The sequence below is a fragment of the Haemaphysalis longicornis genome, unplaced genomic scaffold (genome assembly GCF_048455015.1).
Source record: "Haemaphysalis longicornis isolate Haplotype H1 unplaced genomic scaffold, Haemaphysalis longicornis Haplotype H1 scaffold_13, whole genome shotgun sequence".
Taxonomy (NCBI): domain Eukaryota; kingdom Metazoa; phylum Arthropoda; class Arachnida; order Ixodida; family Ixodidae; genus Haemaphysalis; species Haemaphysalis longicornis.
Window position 1 is genome coordinate 33,284,103 of NW_027526233.1, and position 16,537 is coordinate 33,300,639.

The 16,537-nt window shown below is 47.3% G+C and overlaps 1 long non-coding RNA gene across 1 annotated transcript; it reads left to right on the plus strand.

Annotated features, from left to right (window-relative positions):
- Positions 1–1,327: 1,327 nt before the first annotated feature.
- On the plus strand, positions 1,328–16,318 carry LOC144164034 (uncharacterized). Its single transcript, XR_013321010.1, has 5 exons — positions 1,328–1,527; positions 4,007–4,083; positions 7,557–7,631; positions 10,131–10,262; positions 15,857–16,318. It is a non-coding gene; the product is annotated as an uncharacterized LOC144164034 (long non-coding RNA).
- The last annotated feature ends 219 nt before the right edge of the window (positions 16,319–16,537 follow it).

The window sequence follows — 16,537 nt, forward strand, 5'->3', positions numbered from 1 at the left end:
TTTGTCCCTCTGCGCAAGCACTCACTTGAGTGCATATATTCTTTGTGTTTCCTAATGAACACTAGTTGCGAGTGCGTTGTGCCTCTTTCTGTTGTCCCTTTTTTCGGCGCTGTTTGTTGTTCCTCACAAAGGCCCCACGCAAACGCGCAATGTGCTGGCATAGCTAATACCTACGACATTGCTTGTCAACTGGGGGACGATTTGAGGCCATTGTTGTAAAGACTGTCGCTTGAGGTAATTGTTCATGCATTGACACAACGATTATTCCCATGAATTTTATGCTAATCAAAGCAATGGCTATATGAGATACCGCGACACTTATGAGTCGGCTTTTTTTATGTTCGCGATACTGATCACTCCAGAGATTACAACGTACTCTTAAAAGAGTACTGACACGAAAATTTTAGGTATCATTTTTATTGCTTTTATCGATCTTAATCGTCTGGCGAACCCGACACAGCACTTGAAGTACTTCAGCGCGCAATAATTAATTTGTGAACGGCCTGAAAATCGTTCCTTTCAATTTCCCGCGCTTTCATCCCGAAAGGCGCATATGACAATCGCGGCATGACCTCATCGCTTTGCGCGGACGTCAAAACACCGCGGAGGCCGGTGGGGGCGTTGTTTCGACCGCGCCTCCACCGGAGCTGACCAGCTGAGCTGCTTGAAGGTGCTAGACCTACCATTGCGGCGGAAATTCGATTACCGCTTCCAATAAAAGTCCTGATGGCGACTTCTTTTGCGATTCCGGGCTATATATCGCTTTCTTTCCAGTGTGGGGAACTTTATTTTTGCCAACAATGCCTTTCTGGCCCGGGGTTTTGTCTGTAGCTCGGGCTACGTGCACCCGTTTGTGAAGGCGCCAGTGCCCAGTCGCCGCTCGCGGGGACGCGCGTGTGAAGTGACGTCACAAGTTTTTGACGAGCGGTGTTCGCGTCACTTATTTTAGTTACCACGGTATGATGTCACGCTGACGTCCATTTGCTGAGTGCCACTCTGCGAGCTGTATACCATCGGTGCGATAAATGACATCCAATTAAAGTATGTTATTCGAATCCCACACTCTAAGAAAAAAGGTGGTCAAAAGAGAGTCCCCGGCGCCGCGACTACCTTTTACGCTTGGTGAGTCAAAACGGAGTCACAGATCAGAGTCATGATTTCAGCGACCCTTTTTTGACTCGGTTCGGGGCGCAACTTTGCGGGAGAGGGGAATTGATACGAGGAGCATAGAAAACAACAAAAAAAAGAGATGCCGCTCTTATTGGTCGCCGCAGGTGTGACGTCAGGCGTTTCCCGTGAGCAGGCGAGCAGGCGGAGTGGAAGTTTTTGAACTGCCTGCGTGCTCCGCCGGAGGGGCGTTCTTTGTGTTGTGGCCGTTAGGGCGGTTTTCGTAACTACGTGGTCTCGCTGGTCAGTGTCGCGACAATTTTACAGTGCTTTTGCCGTGCTCCACGTGAGGACAGCGTCCATGATATGGGAAGATATACGGACGGAGCTGCGGCAACACAGCAACTGGATCTGATAGAGGTAAGTGAAGTATTCACCGCGGCGAGAGATTTTCCCTCGTGAAAAAACTTCGTGCACTCTGCATATAACGCTCAATTGTGTAAGATATGCTGCTTGAACACTATGCGGACAGTCGTGGCAGAAACGTCCAACCGCATTTCTGCGTGAATGGCAGGTTTTTCGACGGCTTGAGTATGCGAACAGGGCAGCATGACCGTTGGCTCTAGCCGCCGTGGATGGCTCACCGCCGACGAAACGGCTACCTTGAACACGATGGCCGCTCCACCGCCAAGGCGCAGTGAAAGTTTGTTTTACTTCCTCTGGCGCTTTTATTTGACCCTGAACACGGAAGGCTGAGTGCGCTTTGATGAATTTGGCTCAGGCTGACAGAGGGGCGAAATGTCAACATGAAAAGAAACGAGTAGGTGTTCGACAGCGGCTTATTTCGGCGCCGAGCATCAGTCACTTCGTACAAATGCGAGGCGCGTATGTATTGGTAGAATATAATTTTGCGCGTACAGTCATGGACAATTCAAATACGAACCTTGGAGCGCACGGCCGGAGGTCCCAGTGCCGTCCGTCACCTGGCAGCGGTCGAGGAAAACGCACGGACATGCGTAGTTGAGATGTCGGGAGCGAGGCTGCGTGTCCCACTGCGATATGTTGCTGTCTGCTCGCTCGCATGTTTGCTTTGTCGCCATGCCGCAAGAGCGCTGACAACAATTGTTAGTGATCCGGTGCGAGATAGTATGGTATCTACGGCCACTGTGTGCTCGGCTCACACGAGCGCCTGCTCCCCCTCTGAGCTGGCGTCACATTGCCGACATAGCTTTGCATGTAGGGTCTTGAGCAACTAACGATGGACACCTGGATCGCGCCCAAACCATGCTCAGTACTGCCCGCTCCGCAGATTTTACTAGCACTAATGGGCCTGCCCTCCTACCCTCCCCCAGCCCTCACTGTCACTATAATGTTTGAGAAGGTAAACTAGTGTTAAATAAGTTCCCTTTGATAACGGTTGAAAGTGTATCAACTGTTCCATTGCAGTGGCCATCAACCAAAGGAAACGCCGGGTACCTCGAGGAGCTTGATTGATTGAAGGGTTTAACGCACCGACGCAACGCAGGCAATGAGGAACGCTGTAGTGGAGGGTTCCGGATTAATTTTGACCACCTGGGCATCTTTAACGTGCGCAGAAATCCCGTACCTACGGATCTCGAGGAAGCTGGCGTAGCTTTGTGGTTAAATGGTACGGCGAGGCATTGTGAAATGCGGTTTTTATTTTTCAGCTTTTTCAGGTTATCATGTCTGAATACCGCGTCGGTACGCTTACGGTGGCTGGTGCTAGAGGAATATAGGCGGTGCGCAGAACGCTTTTAATGCTACTCCTGTGGCTGATTCTTGCGCAGAGACTGTGGTCGTTATGAGACCATTTCTGTTTTGCTCGCAAGGCTGGTCTCGCCTGCTCCAGGAACGCGTAGATGTTTTGTTTTTTGTATAAACATGAAATTGCGCACCATCCTGCTGCAGCTTGCGCACCGTAAGCGTTTTGTTCATAGGCCGCCGGTCTAACGAAAGGTATATTAGCATTGTGTGGGCTTTGGAATGAACTGTTAATATGCTTTAGGGTGGCGCGGGAGCGTTCACAAGGCCACATTCGTGAGAAAAAGGCGGGGAATATCCTCCTTAACCAGCACACTTACGTGGAAATCAGACACAAGGAAGCAGGCTAGGAAATTTGTGTGCACGCCATGTCCAGCTATACCTAAGTATACTCAGCGTTATCTTGCACTACATGACAATTCCTTTGTAGTACTATAGCTCCACACCGCTTTTGACTCGATTTATAATTGCCAGCTTCACGGCGAAATGCAAATTCGGCCGCTTCGCGCTAGCTCAGCCGTCAAATAAACGTTTCTAGCGCTAGCCACCACAGCTACACTCCGGAAAAAAAGCCTATAGAGCGCGAGCGTTACAAACTCAAAGAACGAAAAAAAACCTGGTGGACAGCCCACGATCATTTTTTGCATGGGGGTGCGACAACTCGCCTTAGACGGCGCAAGTGCGTTACGATAGGGAGGGAGAGCGAGAAGGAGGGAAGGAGCCGCCAACTGCCAATGAGCGGCCGGGATAAATGTGCCGGCGGTATTTCTCTTTCACCTTGAGGAAAAGCCAACTTGGGGGGAGGGGCGAAATGAAGGAATGAATTTATTGTCAAGAAAAAGGAAAGGAAAGACCACGAGCAGGCGTAAATTGTCACACCTAGGGGTGGAGACCGGAACGCCTGCTGGTGTGGGGGTTGGGGGGCATTCCTGCGTCATTTCCAGTTTGATATAGCGGGTTTCGCTTGTATTTTTATTCGATATAGACGTATTTTTTGCTATCTTTTTCACTGCAGCTATACTGTTACCGGAAGGAGTTCGACATACTGGATAAGTCGATGAAAATGGTTTCCATCAGTTGGGTTCGGCTGTACAACTTTAGTTTGTTCCCTTTACAGATGCAAAAGGTGTCAGCGCTCCTGTTTGGTTGCCCTATTTGGTGAAGGAAAGAGAGGATGGCATCTTCACGATACTGGTGAGAACAGTGAGCTTAATTTGCGAATTAGATGGCAACATTGGCAAAGGGCTCTTGGCTTGAGTTGCACTCGCTATTAGAAATATTAGGGTGTACCCAATCTTAAACTAAAAGAAATGAATTACATGTAAGAGAGAACAACTGGGAAAAAATTGTTGCTCTTTAAAAGGCTGGCTGACGTGTTTAGGCTTAACGTTCATGGTTACTTTGACCACAGGTAGCGAAATAGCCCTGACCATGTACTTTTTTGCTTTCCTAAAGGTGAAGTGCACTCAAAATTTCGTTTTCTTGATAACCTCAATTTTGTAACTTACCATAAAGAGAAGCCTTAAGGGGAGCTCCAGGCCCTGGGAAGGAACCAGTGTGTTTAAGATATCAGCCAGCAAAGTCAAGCTTTGGAAAGATCCACAGTGGGGTAGTTGCTAGTGCTTTTTAACATCTTGAAGTAGCACAGACTAGATACAGACATGAGAAGTCGAAAATGGACAGACAACAGCGCTTTGTAAATGGTTCACCGCAACATGGGATTTACTGTGTAACTTGTCCCCATGTGATTTGTGAGTGCGTGACCTAAGCACCTATTCCTGAAAAAAAATTTACTTCCACAATATGTGCGCTCCAAAAACGTTTTGCTGTGTTAGCTGTGTGCCATGAGATAAAGCTGAACATAGCAAAAGTGCAAGAAGAATGCAAATGCAATGGGTGAAACAGGGCATTTTCTGAAGCAGGACGTTTGCTAAATGGAACTGCCTGCTGTTATTCGTGAACAAAGAAGCAACGAATGTAGATGGAGAGTCCGCGGTATCTCAGCGTTTTTTCGGTCTCTTCGGTTATTTTGATCTTATCACCAAGCGTTAGTGGCATTTGAAGCATTTGTTTGTTGTGCTCAGCCAGAAAAATAAAAATTGACCTTGTAGCTCTGAGCACCCTTCACCGATTGTGAACAGAAAAACCGGCACGAGCGGCTGCAGTCGCGATTGCTTGAGATAATGCCTTGAGCATACTGGGGTAGTAAAGAAACGAGTAGAAAAAGAGTGGTGCCACAAAGAGACAAGTCGGGAGATAGCGCAATGTAAAGGAAAGGCTGTGGTTAGCGTTCCGTCCAGACGGAACGATATACAAGTTCTAAAGTTCCGTCCAGACGGAACAGAGCGCTGCCAGTTATCCTTCCTTCCAGACGAAATACAACAGAGAGCTTAGCGTTCCGTCCAGCCGGAGCCGGCGTGAAATTTGTACAGTTCCGTCCAGGCGAAAGTAAAACCGGCCGAGTAGACGCGGCCTTGACTCATTCATATTTGGTGGAGGGGTTGCGCCTCGGATAATAGGGAGTTTTAGCTGCCCGTCTTTCACGGTCCGCTCCGCTCCGATAGCAAGCGGAAGCGCCATTGCGCATGCGTGGCACGCTTGGCCGCGAACGGCATTGGCTCCGGATGCGCTGAGCGGGCCGCCCTTACCGGAGCGGAGCGTCGAAAACGGTCAGCTAAAACTCTCTAATGGCACAATCGTACCGGGTTCGATTCCCCCCGGACGCTTTTTTTTACGTGGCTGTGCCAGCGTTTTGTAACAGCTAACTTGGTGAACTTAGCTAACTTAGCGCCCAATTTACAATTTACGTGATGATAGCGGTCGGTTTTAACTTTGTACTCAACAGAGCCAAGGCCAACGTAGCCATCGCTAGATACGCCCGATCTCCTGTAATTATTACCAGTGAATAATTAACGGTGAGTCAGGCTAGTCAGCGAGCGGAAGCGGTTTGGCCGGTTGGTTGAAGATAAAAAAAGACTGCTCTCAACGCGAGTTATGTTTCCTCTGGACAGAACCTTAGTGACAGTTGCCATTCCGTCTGGACGGAACGCGAAGAGAAAAGTGTCGAGTTCTGTCCAGACGGAAAGGCATCTGTCTTTTTTTTTATTTTCACCCAACCTGCCAAATCGCTTCCGCTAACTGACTAGCCAGAGTCACTGTTAATTATTACGCGAAGAGAAAAGTGTCGAGTTCAGTGCAGACGGAAAGGTAGCTGTCACTAAAGTTCCATCCAGAGGAAACACAATTCACTTTGAGAGCAGTCTTGTTTTTTCTTTTTACACAACCGGCCAAACCGCTTCCGCTCACTGACTAGCCAGAATCAATGTTTATTATTAGTTATTATTAGTAATCACAGATGATCGGACTAACTCTATCTCAATCCGCACGGATCTCCAAGCCGCTGCCCGCCACCCGCTTCACAATATTTCAGCGACAGCAGTCGGTATTGATTTTTACCCAACCGGCCAAACCGCTACCACTCACTGAGACTAGCCCGAGTCCCTAGCTGTTAATTAATTACTGGTAATAATTACAGGAGATCGAGCGTAACTAGCGATGGCTACGTCGGGCTTGGCTCTGTTGAGTACAAAATTTAGACCGACTTGGCGCGAAGTTAGCTGTTACAAAACGCTGGCACAACCACGCAAAAAAAAAGCATGTCCCATGAGAATCGAACCCGGATCCGAGGCGCAACCACTACACCAAATATGAATTTTTTTCTTTATCACATGGGAGAATGCGCTCAGACGTTGCAGTACGAGGAATACAAGCAAACAAAAGAATACACTGAAGGTATGAGAAGCACATATACATCGAAATTCAGGCAAACACACACAAGCGTTCAAAAGAGGGAACCAGTCAGGTAGTTGGTAAAGCGAACTATACACACTATTTATAAATGCCACAGTTTCTCGGAAATAGGACCTAGTTGATCTTGGTGGCTCAGCATGCGTATCACATAAGCGGCATCGCCATAGACTGTACAAACCAATCAACACGAACATGTCATAAGGCTACTCACCAGGATGGTCGAATGGCAAAAATCGGATAGAGAAAGGCATCTTGAGTATTTATATTTGGTGACGCTCAAAAAAGAAACCAAATATGAATACTCAAGATGGCGTCTAATCAGCCGGCTTTGCTTTCGTCTGGACAGAATTGTACAAATTTCACGCCGGCTCCGTCTCGACGGAACGCTAAGTTCTCAGTTGTATTCCGTCTGGACGGAAGGATAACCCGCAGTGCTCCGTTCCGTCTGGACGGAACGCTAGCCACAGCCTAAAGGAAAATGTGGCAAAAAAGCGGCCTGAAAGGTGGGAAGTATGCAGGTTTTTTAACCGCAATAGGGGTGTCAGGTTGCGAGTCGTGCATCAGATGAAGCTAGCTGCGTGTACTTGTGCGTTATACAACCCGTGTATTTAATGCGTAGGTTCTAAGGGCAGGTTGCTGCGACCCCAATGAGTAATCATAAGAAGCGGGTCTTCGCATAACCAGGGCGTGTACTATAACTGAGCTTTCCCTGTAACTTATCATCGCAGGTATTTTCTTTTTTAGTCCACGTGGCATAGTAAAGACAGTCAGAGTAATAATTTATACATATTGATGGCTGTTCACATAAACTTTTTTTACAGCAACTAAATTTCAGCATTATTTGTCTTTTTTTACAGGACCCAAATACTGCATACTCGCACCCGACTCTGCTGTACACGGGGAGCAGCCCACTCGGGTCCGACTCAATTAAGGTGGTGTGCGAACATGTATCCGTTAACGTCTTTGACTTCACGTCAGGAATCGCTCTTGTATGTGCCATGTACTGGGCATACAACCTGCAGTACGTGAAGTCTGCAAAGCAGACCTTTACAGTTTTGGAGAAACTGATGGTGGTGCGAAAGGGCGCATGCTTGAGCACCTTAATGCCGGCGACAAAGGTAGTCACTACCTTGAGAGCTCGTGCAGGGACAGCCAGGGAATAAATACATTGTCCAGTGCCAGCGGATCAAGTGGTGGGTGTTGCAACATATAGCCTCCGAGTAAATTTCTGTGCTCTAAAATGAACAAAATATTCTCAGGAAAATATAACAATCATCAATTAATAATTCTTTAACACCCTTTTTTAATGTTCATTTGCATTGCGTATGAGTGTCAAAGTGGCCTTATCATAAAGCCGAACCTAGCTTTATGCATTAAATATGAATGTGTTCAAGATTACAATTTTATTAAGCAATAACACTCTCCCGAACTCTGTTTTGTGTATTTTATTGTCCTGTTTTCAATTTGCGAGTTGTATTGTTCTAGAATTTTTTCACTTCAGTTGTCTGAAGTGACATTTTCAAGTATTTGTTATAATGTGGTTTTAAGAAAATTTGTGTTTTCATATTCACTTAACATTTTCTTAAGTTGTTGAGCCAGCAGCTGATGGCTGATCACTGTTGTAGAGTTGTGTTTTGTATATGTGAGCTCAAGTGTTGCTTGACCCGTTCAATGTTACAATTTGTTATTTGAGACACAAATGTTGTCTAAGGTGATAATTTTGAATATTGTATTTTTCACGTTTCTTCTATTAATGTATATGTTGTCTAAGACAAACTCGTGACTTTTATTTCTTGTAACATTTTTTCTATAAATGTAGTTTTAAGAAAATTTGTGTTTTCATATTCACTTATCATTTTGTTAAGTTATTGACCAGCAGCTGATGACTGATCACTGTTGTAGGGTTGTGTACTGACTACCTTTTTTCTTGAGTGCAGGCCACTCATATTTCAGCCATTCAGCCAGGGTATTCTGTTGAGCAAAGGAAGCGAACTGTGCAATAATATTAACACCGAAAATTGGTGTTAGTACTCCTTTAAACACACGCACTCTTCAAATTCTCAATTAGCTATTTCGTGTGCTTCAGGAACTTCCATTAAAGGCTGTGCATACACAGAATTTCTTTTTCGGTGGAAGTCAGGAATACACGAGCGTAGTCTAGGACTAAAATAAGCATCTATACAGTAGCCGACCTTTTTTTATTCTGACTCCAAAAATTTTAAGTTGCTGGATATTCCGGACTTGCACGAGGAACCGCCAGTTGTGTCATAGGAGTAATGTGTATGAACAACGGATATTTCGGGCCTAATAAAGCCAAATGTTCGATTTTTCGGTCGACATTTTCCGCGACACAACAACGGGGCGACTCCAGGACGACGCCATTTTCAATCCTAACCACCTGGCAGCTTCGTATTGGATGGGGATCGGCTTGACTCCCGCCGGGGTAACCAACTTTGAGCTTTCGCGACATTTTGAGAGTTTGCTGCAGTGGACAACAACATAATGTTTTCGCGGCGGCAACGGACGACGAGATCGACCGCAAAGTGACCTAGCTGCCGCAAAGCGGCTCTGACTCCGACGAAGACCTTCACGACCAGCCTGAAAAGTCAAAGCAAGACATTTCCAACGCTTTGGCGTTGTTGTCCAGTGTTCACGAAGAACACGTGACGCTTGCAAAGATGCAAGCAGACGTTGTTAATGAAGGAGGAATTTAAGGCAAAGAACCATTAGCGACTTCTGGAGTTCTGTTTTAAATAAAATAAAGTTCGTTTTTGCGACTGGCGGATTTTTCGGACTGCTGTTCTATTTTGACTTTTTTTTTTCAGGCCCGAAAAGTCGCTCGGCTACTGTACTGCATTCATTCCCATTGGACACCTCCTATCGATTTTCACTGCACCGCTTTAGCGATCGTCAACGAACACACATGGGGGAGTTTTAGTTCTGGCTTTGTACTTCAACGGCCCGCCACGTCCCACCGCAAGAAAAAAAGCTGCAACTGCGCATGCGTAGACCGCTAACGATGTACGCGAGCTACTGGAGTTCGCACCGCTTCACTTACGAGCTGCTTCCCTCCCGTTAGGAAAAATAGGGGGAAACTTAGGAAGTTCAAGGCAAGACGTCGATGAAATTGTTAGTTACCGACACGTGACATGTACCTTCAAGGGTGGTCATTAACGGTAACAGAGTGGATCCCTAGAGAAGGCAAGCGTGGCAGGGGGCGGCAGAAAGTTAGATGGGCAGATGAGATCGAGAAGTTTCCAGGGATAAATTGGTTACAGTTGGCACAGGACCGGGGTAATTGGAGGATAATGGGAGATGCCTTTGCCCTGCAGTGGGCGTAGATAGGCTGGTGATGATGGTGGTGATGATGATGATTATGATTATGACGACGACTACGATGATGATGATGACCTCTTCCTGCATCATTCCAGATTTCGGGACTCCGCTATAACCTCCCCAATACAGTGCACGTGGTGACGCTCGAAAGGCTGTCGGAAAGTGAAGCGCTGCTTCGCCTCGAACACCTCGCTCTGACGAGGAAAACCGCTCAGCTCAACGTCACTGTAAGTAACGCGCAGCCCGCTCAGAGAGGCAGTTCTTTTTCCGACCATCAACTAAGCGTCAAAGTGTTCGAAATAACTCGTTTGAAAAGACCTTTAGAATATTTATTTGATACGTTTCTGTGTGAGATGTGGGCTTTCGTAGGTGGCCTTGCTGAGGCAGGATGATGATGATGATGATTGATTGATATGGTATCCCCGTTGTAGCGGGTACCACTATCAATGATGACCCTATCAATTTCCGCTAGAGACATGTCCTTCAAATGATGGCAAGAAAACACTTCATTGTTGTGTGCTTGTCTGTTTTTTTTTTCAAATATGGAAAATGAGTATGTACTCCGGATTTGCAAACATCAGCCAGCGTTTCAGGGATTCGTACAAGCTCCGGTGCTCGGCAACGCGAAGCCCCAAAGTAGCAAGAAGGTTTGGAATAACTCGAAAGGCCTTCGCGATAGCCGCTGCCCATCTTGAAGTCATGAGCAGTCCATTGCTGTCGTTCTACCAGGGATTTATACACACCCCCCTAACACCCCCCCAACACCCCCCAAAAGGACTTCGACACCCCCCCCCCCCAAAACCCAAAAAGGTTCCACAACCACAAGCACCCTGCCTAGGGATTTATACAACATCCCCACAAACATGCCACCGACACCCCAAAAAAATCGAAATTCTGCATAAACCCCTGGTTCTGACCACGTTTCATTTCTACAACTCTATGTACAGAGGTCAAAACTGTTAACAACAACGTGCGAACGCGTGGCCTTCGATACGTGCAGCGCAGCCTGCTGATAGACACTGGCGTGACCAGCGAGATTAGGTGACGGCGCTGCGGTGGCTTGGCATATGAAAGTCCTTGTCGATGCTTCCATTTTTTGTGGGGCAAGGTTTGACGCCCAAAGTCTCTTACCCCGACCGCCGCCAAAGCCTATATTGAACGTTATCTTACGCTGATAACCAGTGCGGTCTTTTTTTCGCCTTTGGTATGGTTCCGATATAAAAAAAAAGTGGAATGTGGGTCGGGCACAGCCATTCTGACGTAGGTTGTGCAGGAAAGGAGGAAACATAAGCGTTGACTCAGAAATTGCCTCAAGACGTTTATTATTGGCGCGAAATAACATTTTAATAAAAGCAGTCCCCGACTGCATCAACTTATGCTTCCTCCTTTCCAGCACATCCTACGTTAGACTGAACATGCCCTGCCCACATTTAACTTTTTTTTTATATCGGAAACGTACCAAAGGCGAAAAAAAATTCTCGCGCCTTCCCGCGAGGGGAACACGAGTAAATGCCGAGCATTGGGGGTTGTTAACGCCGCCTAAGGTTGCGTTAGAGTGGGTAGTTGGGTCGTAGTTGCGTTGGTATTGGTTTGGCGTAGAGAGAAGAGAGTAAAGTCGCGTTAGGGTGGAGCGAGCGTCCACCAAGGAAGGAAGGAGCAACGCAGTGACTGAAGCACGAGCGACCGCTAGCGGCTTTATATTTGCAGCGCGCGCAGTAGAGGGAGAGCAGTACGGGGGGGAGAGCGCGCATGCGCAAGCAGCGCGCGCCCTTCCACGCCCCACCGCGCTGCTATCACGCACCTGTTACGCCGAGACCGCGATGGAGCGAACGGGCTGACTACGACGCATGCGCGCGTCAGCTGATGTTGAGTGAGAGGAGGGAAGGAGGAGAGGCGCACCTGCTGCGGACGCGGAGCTGTGGACGCCGTCCGACGCAGGAAGAGGCGAGGCTAAGAAATGCTCTGCATTTAAAACAGACAGCGCTGGTTATCAGGGTCAGATAAACTTGAATATAGGCGTTGGCGGCGGTCCTGCTGAGGAACTTTCGGCGTCGAACCTCTCCCCCAAAAACAAGAAAGCATCGGCAATAGCTTTCGCATGCCTAGCTGCCGCAGCGCCGTCACCTAATCTCGCTGGTCACGCCGGTGGCTATCAGCAGGCTGCACTGCACGTATCGAAAGCCAGGCGTTCGGACGTTGTTGTTAACAGTTTTGACCACTGTACGGGAGGTTGTTGCTGTTGCGACGTCGTAGTGTTCCCCTGGGCAAGTCCATTTAGGAGAACAAGGGGCCCTATTCTCGACTGCAAAAATTGCCGCCAATTCAGGCAATTTTCCGGAAGTCTTTTCTGATTGGCTTTCAATTTTGGTCACGTGCTTCCGGTTGACAAAGCGGTTGTGTGTGCTGTCGTCATTTTGACGTTTCATGTCGTTTACGGACACCAGTTCCGAAGTTTGCCTTATTTCTCGTTACTAAAGGTGCATAATTCTTGGCCGGCAATGAAAAACCACACTAAATACAGCGGACATGACAACGTAAGCGTGTCTTTGCTATTCAACAACAATACTGCTTGTAATACACACCCCCTCTGTGATTGGCTGAGAAGGCGTGACGTAATTTAAACACTTGGCGGGAACATTCGCGTCATGCATTGGCAACTTCAGGCTGCGTAAAAGTGACGTAATGCTACGTAACAGCTTGAAAATGGCGGCAGTTTTTGTCGCAAAATACAAGCAAAATAGGGCAAACTATTGCCCCGGCTTACGGCGCCGCCAAATGAGCGGCAATTTGCAGCAGGCGCAGTTCCGCATGCGCGCTGTTTAATGCCAGTTTCCTACCGAAAGAAATTATAGTTTCAACTGCTTCCAAGTCAGCGATCATGGACATACGAATAACATGCAGTATTTTGCTTTTATGTTTCGCAATGAAATAAAAGTTATTTGTTGGGCGTAACCGCAACATAAGAGGGCAGTACAAGCCTCTCGATGACAAAGAGAACCCAATGCATGGCATTTGTCCATACTTGTCCTAGTAAGCTGTTGGGTCACATGATCGAACTCAAGAGAAAAATAACAATGAAAAGTGACTATTTAGTTTATTACAGCGCTGATTGAAGTCGAACTTGACGAATGAGTGAATCGGCGACATCGGTGCATTCCGCGGTTATCAGGCGTAGCGCTCCGCTGCTCTAATGTGTTATAGAAGGGATGGTCGCGGCCCGGAGCAAGATAAACTCCGTTGTCGCGGCCGTCTTTTTCTGTGATCACGCCATAAACTTGTAAATAGCAGCAGACGATGGCGTGGCGGCGGTGGCGGCAGGGAAGGTGATAACGCAACAAAGCTTGCATTGAAGCAGAGAGCCCAGCTATGTTAATAAAAGCGATTGAAAGAAATAAATAGATACGGCAAAAAAATTGTGTGATGTTCTTTAGCTCGACATCCGCCTTTCGGTCGCTTTTGGATCAACGTTACTCGATCGCCTTGTGGTGTTGGCGCCAAATTTGACCTCCAGAAATATGTTTTTCTTGTCAGCCTCAGCTACTGTCTTAATTTTTATAGTACATGACAAGTGTTTTTATATCTTTCTTGCACAATATTTGATACCGTGGTAGCGATCTTTATGAGTGACTCGTCAAATTACACTGCATGTCGCCATAGCTATAGGTGCAGCACGTCACTGATTGCTTACGTCGTGCTTACGCAAAAAAACATGGGCGAAATGCCAGCAATTTGTGCAGTCGAGAATAGGGCCCCAAGACGCCTCTTTAAATTAGGAGCTTAAATTGACAAAAGCGGGTTCGGTACTAGCCACGTCGCAAGGCTACAACCATTTGATATGTGTATTACGGGTCATTGGAAAAATAATTTTGTTACTTGACATACACGAAAAACACTCATCTCCCAATTTGTGTTGAGCTTCCACTGGAATCACGAAATCTTATCAAAAGTACGGCTACAATTAGGCATTGATCCAGAGACACAGTAATGTCCGTATACGTTTGCCACTGCATATATGGTATCGTCCGGGTGTGTGACGTTGCGTACAAATCTGACGGCGGGACAAGCCAAAGCCAGCCTCAAGGGTCCTTAAAATGGTTAATATAGAAGATATTTCAAACAGCAGAGACAAAAAACGAATTGTTTTTCTTTGGTTGTCGCTAAAAGTGGCAGTTTCTTACGGCTCGTTCACCTTATCATCTAGTCACTTTTAGGCGTGACCGTTTCAATACTTCTTCACAATAAACCCTAAAAAAGCGTTTCTCGCAAAGTGCTTGGTATATATCTGATGTACATCCTTCCATTTATAATATTCAAAATCCAGAACATGTGCCGCTGATCCCAAGTGCATAGTGCTTTCACGTAGTGTTTGCTAAAAATTTCTAGGCCATACCTAAGCTGTCTGGACCGCAAATAATTCGAAGAATATGCTTAACCTTTAACTGTGGCGAAACTGCTTTATTACAATATGAAAAAAAGGCGTGTTCTCTAGCTTTTCGCCATAAAACGTGTCAGCCTCCCTCGAGACGGAAGCTTGTACATTGATTTTTTTCCCGCCCTGTGCCCTTTCGGCCTAGTCTAGAAAATGTTGAAAAATACTCTACCTAGTAACATAAGTACGTAGGCTAGCATTTTAGAGAAAAATGTCTGCTTAACCATGTCTCGCAAGGTAATTAATCGCATCGCAATGACCTTGAGCTGCCGGAGCGCTAGTGTGGCAGGCGTAACGTCGCACCATCTGATCTACTGCGGAGAGGCGTCGCAGCTGCTGTCGCTCATAGCCTCGCTACTGCGATGCCACGTGACCAGGCGAGCGTTCTGTAACAGCCGCTTCGGCGGCGCTTGGTCGCTCAGTCTATAGCCATGGCTAGCGCTCTGGCTAGGCAGTCTTCAGTCTGTGCGTTTTCCCTTTCGCTGATGATAACAAGGTGTACCACTGTTACTCTGATCCGTTTTAAACAGACGTTTTTTACTTGGGCAAGCTCCTCGGAGGCGTTGCCGAATCACCTCCCTACCCGGCGACCCATGTTGCCCGACTAGATTTCCGTGGCTCTGCCAACTGCAGCGGAACTTTGTTTTGCTTGTTCTTACTTTTTTCTCTTTCTCTTTGCCGGAGAAAAAATGGTTGCGTCCGACTAAGTTCCGCGCAGTGCCTGGCAATGGTCTAATTAGTGTTGCATCATGGCCGTGATGGGAGCAGTCGTAGCTGATTGCACCCAACCGGACCAACCGCTTCCGCTCACTGACTAGCCAGAGTCACTGTTAATTATTGATAGTGACGCTCGCTAGTCCGTGAGCGGAAGCGGTTTGGCCGGTTGGGTAAAAGTCAAGACACACGGCTCATCCAGTACAGCAATCCTCGCTGCTATTGTTTCGCAACTGCGAGTGATCAGTCTGTCTTGATTTTACCACACCGGCCAAAACGCTTCCGCTCACTGACTAGCCAGCGTCGCTATCAATAATTAACAGCGGATCTCAGTCAAAGTCCAGGGTTGCGACGTGTGGCCTACGAAGATCACACATCCGAGGCCGCCGTGAAGGAGCGAACGCGAAACGGCGACGACCAAATGCCAGCGCGCACTGCGCGGAACTTAGTCAAACGAACCTCTCTTTCCTCCGGCAAGGAGAAAGAGGAAAAAGTAAAAACAAGCAAAACAAAGTTCCGCTGCAGTTGGCGGAGCCACGGAAACCTAGTCTGGCAACATGGGTTGCCGGGTAGGGGGGTGATTCGGCAACGCCACCGAAGACCTTACCGTCTCGTATACTTTAATTTACAACAATATTTATGATCGATATATGTGCTTATTGTGTGTGTGCTACGCAGCGACTTCTCGCGGGCTACCGGCTCCGCAACTTGCGGGCGCTCACACTGGGCGCCAACCAGTTCCTCCCTGGTGCGACCCGTCATCGCTGGTCTGAGGAGGGTGCGAGCGGTCGGCCGAAACGGATGGACGACGTTCGTGTGCCTGCACCCGAGATAAACATCCAGAGGGACACTGGTGATGCCATCGTCACGCTGTTGCCTGGAGAGATCGTCACCTTTCTGGCGGACCTGATAACTGAGTGACTGCATGCCCCGAACCCCGGCAGCCACTGTCTCTACAGAAATTGCACCAGCAGAACGGATGCATAATTACGCCCTATAAATGCATCTTCACAAGTAATGTGTTTTATGACACACTAATCGCGATATCATTACTGTCACTGGGAAAGGCAAAATTGCACCGATAATGTGGCTCTTGTTTTCAGCGTCAATACAGTAACTTCCAGCTCCAGCACGAGAAAAAAATCGGAAAATAAAAGCAATATTCTCGGCCATCATCGGGTTTTTTATGTGATGTTTCAAAACCTGGTGTTTGCGTCCGTATGACTTTATAAAACTCCATCAATGATTCTTATAGAACTCACGCAGCTTAATGTTTTCGCTGTTATGGCATCCTCATTACTATCAAGGAGCCGATATTTTCTTTGTTGCATTTTTAAGGTAAGGTTTTTTTGACAGTGC